The sequence below is a fragment of the Dendrobates tinctorius genome, unplaced genomic scaffold (genome assembly GCF_039654945.1).
Source record: "Dendrobates tinctorius isolate UK_male_01 unplaced genomic scaffold, ASM3965494v1 ptg000245l, whole genome shotgun sequence".
Lineage (NCBI taxonomy): Eukaryota > Metazoa > Chordata > Amphibia > Anura > Dendrobatidae > Dendrobates > Dendrobates tinctorius.
Window position 1 is genome coordinate 4311287 of NW_027361912.1, and position 7002 is coordinate 4318288.

Here is a 7002-nt window from a genome sequence, read left to right on the forward strand (position 1 = left end):
AATTTATGCTTTTGGCATTCAAATGGGCACTGTTGGTGTGTTTCCTGTCCTCCTCTCACTGCCGACTTTAATTCTCCATTGACTTACATTGGGTTTCGTGTTTCGGGACGACCCCGACTTTTCCTTATAGTCGGCCGATTTTGCTCGACCCAACTTTTGGAAAAGTCGGGTTTCATGAAACGAAACTCGACCCTAAAAAACCAAAAGTCACTCAACACTACTGGTCACTATAGGGCCGCGGTATGGCCGACTACGGGTCCTTAATTTTGATGTGTCACTTATCCATCCTGACGTCCCTCGGTGTCCTGTACGGTGGTGCTTCGGCGTCGCAGCCGCTTGGCCCTGCCACTGAGGATCTGGCGTAATCTTCGGGCGTGAGGGAGGGGCACAACAGGCCCTAGAAGAGTTCTTTGGCGGAGTGTCCACCAGCAGAGGCAGCGGTATACCGCCGGGGAGTGGGAGAGTGGAGGCAACAGTCCCCGGACAGGGGCGGGCAGCGGCGGCACTGAGTTGCGGTTGGTAGGCCACCGGCGCAGCCAGCAGCTGCACTAGGGGACGCGCGGCGGACGACGGCCTGGGCCCTGCCGTGGACTGGAGCGGGGCAGTGGTGATTGCAGGCAGCACTGGACAAGCTGCAGCCACGGTCGGGAGTGGAGCGGCTACAGCCGCGGGCAGCAGCGGGCAAGTCACAGCTGCAAGCTGGTGTGAGGCGGCGACAGCGGCGGGTGGCTGCGGGTAGGCCGCAGCCGCGAGCTGGAGTGAGGCGGTGACGGCCACTGGAGGCTGTGTTCAGGCCCGAGGCTGCAGGCTGGATCAAGGCGGCAGCAGCTGCGGGTTGGTGTGAAGCAGCGGCCTTCTGTTGGTAAGCTCACCGCCGTCTCCCTGCAGTCCACCGAGGGCCTCCCTCCTGTCTCTGTTCTCCTCTCTGGTTGTTGCTCATCATTCTGGCTCCCTGGCACTCCCACGGTCTCCTGCAACTTCTCTCCCGTTCTGCTGACTCACTCTGACTGGCGCTCCCTCCCCCTTTTATAAAGGCTCCTCCCCTAACCGTCCTGGATGTCTCAGCAGTCCCCTAACTCTGCTCCCCGGAAACCGACCTTCTAGGAACCTAGATGACTGTCCCCTTGGTTCCAGCCCGGACACTCGGCGGGGGTCCCTCCTACACTCCCCCATCCTGTATGCTCGCCAGTCCTCGGGCAAGGGCTTTGGTAGGCTCGGGTTGGCCTTTTTAGACAATAGTTCTTGTTGCCATATGAACTGGTCCTGTTCGTAATGGTCGGGGGGTTTGCCAGCTGTTGACAGCTCGGAGCGTCTCAGTTCGACTGCGGTGGAGCTTTCTCGGGTGGTGGAAGGTGGTGGGCTGGTTGATTCTGGCGGGCTAACTGGTCCTACTGGGATGTTATTTTTTGGAGGACCTGCTGGCACTGCGGGTAAGTTTTCCTCATCATCCAGGTCCCAGACTGTTGGTAGTGGTTCGGGGGCCTGAGGAGTAGGCACAGGTTGCATGGGGTCGATGGACGTACAAGGCCGCAACATATTATGGTGCACAGTACGAGTGGGGAGTGTCCCGTCTTTTTCAGATTGTATCTCGTACACAGGCCCGTCGGAGCTTATTTGGTGCAATATTCGGTAAGGGCTTTCTTCTCACCGAGGTTCTAACTTGTTCTGGGGACGCTGGTCTAGTACGAGTACGCGATCCCCAGTCTGGAGGTTAGTGGGCGGAGGTAGAGTCCCCCCTGGGTGTTCCAGGTCCTGGAGTTTTGTATGGACGATTTGATGGAGAGTTTGTAGCCGATGTCGATGGTTTCGGACCCATGATGACACCCCGGTCCAGGGTTGAGGTTCCTCCGGGTTCGGTTTCCTCCGCAGTTTGATCTCGGGTGGGGGGTTACCACAGCAAATTTGGTGAAATGATCCACCATGAAGAGACAATGCTCATACCATTGGGATGTGGGACCAATGGTCAAATAGTCCACTTTCAAAAGCTTGAGGGGTGCTGACGTCACTATCTTTTGTACCGGGGTCCGTTGTGCGGGTGGTTTAGCTAGCTCGCAGAGGCGGCAGGCCCGACAAGTTTCTTCCACAACAGCGTGCAAGCGAGGATGGTAAAATATCTGCTACAACCATTATAAGGTCTTTGGAGCCCCGAAATGAGCCTCTTTTTCGTGGGCTTCACGAGCCAGTTCACGGAGTTGGGCCCCGGGCACGACTACCTGCCACGTTGTTGCCGACATCGCCCCTAATACTGTCTTACGGTATAACAGTCCTTTCTTGACAACTAGTTTCTCCCATTGGCGTAACATCAGCAACATATCCTGAATCAAGGTCTGTCTTTCGGAGTCGCTTGGTAGCCTGCCGGTGGTCACCCATCAGCGTAGGAGCCCGATTTCTTCATCTTCTTGCTGCTGCTGTATCCATCTGTCACGTGATTGTTCCAGCATACCCCTTGGGGGCCTTAGATGGAATGCCTCCTGTGTGGTAGCTGCAAGAACGGTGGCGGCGAAGGCAAATGGCATCTCTTCTCCTTCTAATTCGTCATCTCAATTATTCCCTGGAGTGGTATGTCGGATCCTGGAGAAGGCGTCAGCGTGTACTTTTTCTACCCTATCGCTGCTCCATAGCTCCCAGTTTGGCATTTTCCAGATGGGCCAGCGGGTTGCTGTTGGTCCGCACCACCACTTCAGAGCCCGCCAGGTACTCTGCGAACCGCTCTATCATGGCCCATACTACCGCGAGGAGCTCGAGCTTAAAGGAGCTGTAATTGTCAGGGTTACGTTCGGAGTCATGAAGTGATCTGCTACCATAGGCGATTACTCTCTCCCAGCCATCTTGAACTTGTGACAATACAGCCCCTAGCCCATGGAGGCTCCCCTCGGTGTGCAGTATGAACGGTTGCAAGAAATCTGCATAAGCTATCACCGTGGCACCCGAGAGTGCAATCTTAAGGTCTTGGAAGGCTTCTTCATGCGGTTTTTGCCACTGGATTTTCCATCCATTCGCCCCAGCAGGAGCCCCCTTTAGCAGGTCCTGCAGGGCTCGGGCTCGGCATGCAAAATTCTATACGAAACGACGGTAGTGTCCGGCCAACCCCAGGAAGGCCTGCACATCTTTTACCGTCTCGGAGTTAGGCCATCCCTGGATGGCAGGAACCTTTTCCAGGGACGATCTAACACCCTCGGCAGAGACGATATGCCCCAGATATTCGATCTGAGTGCAAAACAGGTGGAATTTCTGGGGTTTTACCTTCAACCCGTACTTCTGCAGCCGGCCGAGCACCTGCCCCAACTGCCGCAGGTGGTCCTCAAACGTGGCGGCATAGATGATGATATCGTCCAGATATATCAGCGTGGTCTCGAAGTTGAGATCTCCCAGACACCGTTCCATCAGCCGGTGAAAGGTACCCGGGGCGTTGGCTAGCATCCGATTGAACTCGAACAGTCCCATAGGAAGGATGAACGCCGTCTTGGCCCTGTCTTCCTCCGACATCAGCACCTGCCAGTACCCACTGGCCAGATCTAAAGTCGAGAAGTACGTCGCCTTCCCCAAGGCAAACAGGGACTCTTCTATGCGGGGCAGCGGATACGAGTCTTTAATGGTGCAGCTGTTCAGTTTCCGATGGTCCACACAGAACCGTAGGGTGCCATCCTTTTTGTGAACCAACACAATGGGAGCTGCCCAGGGGCTCTGGCTTTCTCGTATGACTCCCTTCTGCAGCATTTGGCCCAGTAAAGTTTTCACCTCCTGGTATAGCTGTGGAGGTATCGTTGCCGATATCGTTCCCGGATGGGAGCCATTCCTGCCGTGGGAATTCCATGCGTGATGGCTGTGGTGCATCCAAAATCATCCTCGTGGCTAGCGAATACCTCGTGGTACTGTCCCAGTAGTATCTCTATCTGGAGAAGTTGAGCTGGAGTCAGGCCAGAGAGTTCGGCCCACATTCTTTCCAGGATGTTTCGACCCTTTTCCTGGGTCGAGGACTCGGCAGTCTGCAGAGTTCGAATAGTCACTGCCCAAGGGTCCTCGGATTGCCCCATGAATTGGACCGCAGGGGCTGGCAGCACCTCTTCCAAGGGCCTCACCAGCTTGGCCATTTCAGCCAGGGGCTTCAAGACGATGTTTTGGTCTTCTAATTTGACGCAGTGCACCAGGATGGTCCCTCTCCGCACAGTGGTCAAGGAGCAGGCTACCAGTATGCTAGGGTGCAGGCGTACCGAGTAGCACGGCTCCACCTGCATCTCTACGCCCACCAGAGGCACCGAGGCCCGGATAGTCAGTGCCACTACTGTCTGCACTGGGGGCAGCACAAGCGGGGGAGCCACTGACACGATGACTTTGCCCACTGCCTCGCCCTCCTGGCTGTCCTGGAGAAGTCGCACCTCCCGCGCCAACTGCTGGAAGACCTGCCCTTGGGGCATGCGGGAACCCCACTGGTGCAGGGTCTCTTGCGTGGGGTCATTGAGGAGTACATTGCCAAACTCCCGCAGTATGTTCATACCAAGGATGACCGGATGTTTGTTATTGGTTTCCCCTTCGGTCAGAATCACTCCCCGGTGGCCGAGGGATTTGCCACACAGCTGCGAGCTGGAGTGAGGCGGCGACGGCAGCTGAAGGCTGTGAGCAGGCCACGGCTGCAGGCTGAAGCAAGGCGGCAGCGGCCGTGGGTTGGTGTGAAGCGGCGGCCTTCTGTCGGTAAGCTCAGTGCCATCTCCCTGCAGTCCATTGAGGGCCTCTCTCCTGTCTCTGTCCTCCTCTCTGGTTGCTGCTCATCATTCTGGCTCCCGGGCACTCCCCCAGTCTCCTGCTCCTTCTTTCCCGTTCTTCTGATTCACTCTGACTGGCGCTCCCTCCCCCTTTTATAGAGGCTCCTCCCCCAACCGTCCTGGAAGTCTCAGCAGTCCGTCCCCTAACTCTGCTCCTCGGAAACCGACCTTCTAGGAACCTAGATGACGGTCCCCCTGGTTCCGGCCCGGACACTCGGCGGGGGTCCCTCTTCCTACACCTGTATTAGGTGGAGTTATTCAAAGCATCCAAAATGTCAACATCTCGATCCAAAAAGAACCACTCCCTCTAAATCTGTGTATATGTGCATGTACTACAGTATCAGTGTGTTGATATACTCACCTACCAACGGAGTAGCTACCAATAACGTAATGGTGATCTCCAGTTATGACTAGATTTAGTCTCAAGTTCTCTAATTTTTACTGGAAGAGAAAAGCACAGCTGCAGTGCTATTTTTCTCCTTTAAAGTCAACTGGCTTTCTCAGAAAACCCGTTTTGCCTGTATAAATAGGGCTAATCTGCAGATATATAGTGTTACAGTGCTGCCTGGCCGACTTACTGAAAGCATGACGACCTGGAAAAAATTTTAAAAAATTTCAGTCAAGGGATGGTGCAGGAAGCAGATAGAGTCCCAACTCAGTGCGCCACTCACTATACTATAAGCTGTGGCTTAAGCGTGTCTGAGCACTTTGATTGACAGCTCATTCTGCACTGATGCGCCGCAGAGACAGCTGTCAATCAAAGTGCTACAGCATGCATACAGTATAGTTAGTGCTGACTGTAGCCACTTTGTGCACACTCCTGCAACTGAAAGACAGTGGCTCCTGGGAGGTAATAAGTTTATTTTCTCCCAGTATTCACACTTTCAATAAGCTGGCAGCATTGTAACACTACTTACATGCATATGAACCATGTACTGTATTTGCCAGTTAAATAGCATTTTTCCTTTAAAAAGATGGATCACCATAGGGTTAGGCTTAGGGCTAGGTTAACTCTAACCTATTAGATACATTATTGTCAGTGGGGTCCATCAGGCACCATTTGAGTTCATCGTGGGATGAATATTTTCCTTACTTCTTTCTATTTTTCTATTCCTTTAACAGAATGGGTCTTCAACTATTTAGAGAGATTACATCATTATAACAATCTGATGTAACACAGTTTATTTATTAACTTTGCAAACCCTGGTTTATTGTCCCCCCAGTACACAGGAATTTTCTTTTATACTTAATCTGGACTAAATTAAAAAAAGTTCCCAAAGCTTCATTTTCTAAGGAAAATAAAAGGTTAATTGAAATTGAATATTGAACTGTGGAGACACGGGGATCAGTGGTTGCTCTCATCCGTTGGCCTGGCTTTCTTTAGAAGGACCGCATGGACCAGGGCTCATTCCACTGAACGCTCGTTCCCCTTTACTGTGGGGAGAACACTACTCAGACAACACAGGGTGAGGGTAAAACAGTGTGGCAATACTTTATTGAAGCCTTGGGGTTCGTAATGGAGAGGCGTCTATCAGACACCCCCATTACTAACCCAGTAATCAAATCTAAAAGCACACACACATAAAAATAGTTTACATGAAAAACATTCCCCCGACATGTTCCCTGGTTCACTAATTTATAAAAAAGAAAGGCATGCAGGTCCACCCTAGTCCACCAAATCTGAAGTAGTCCACAAATAGATACCTGAAAAACATAACAAGACAATATCCCTCGTTCACCAATTTATTCCAAAACAATGTCTCAACGCAGGTCCGACATAGGCCAGAATTCCCCAAATCCGACCCCGGTGTTTACAAGGTTTGTCAATAGTCTGCACATAGAAATCACTGCCCCTTTCATCTCGGGAGTTAATATTAAATAGCTTACCTTTGGTTAAGGGCTCACTCACACTTGGGTATAAAAAATCAGTCCCAGCCTCAACCCGAAAAGTAGAACGAGTGAAATCCATTTGGTATTCATGCAGTGCAATGCGAGTGTGCAATTTTTTTTTTCTCGCATTGCATCCGTACCCTATCTATATGCAATGCAATATTAAACCTGCATCTGTGGCGCCCCTGAGGCTCAGTCACCACAGAGGTACTGCACCTCCTCCTGAGGTATGGTACCCCACCATCCAGGTAACGTGGAAACTCCTGACCAAGCTCCAACACCTGCACCCCACACCACAAAGTAGTGTAGCAAAGCACTTTCGGCGGCTTCCTGCTTGGATTATAGCAAAGCA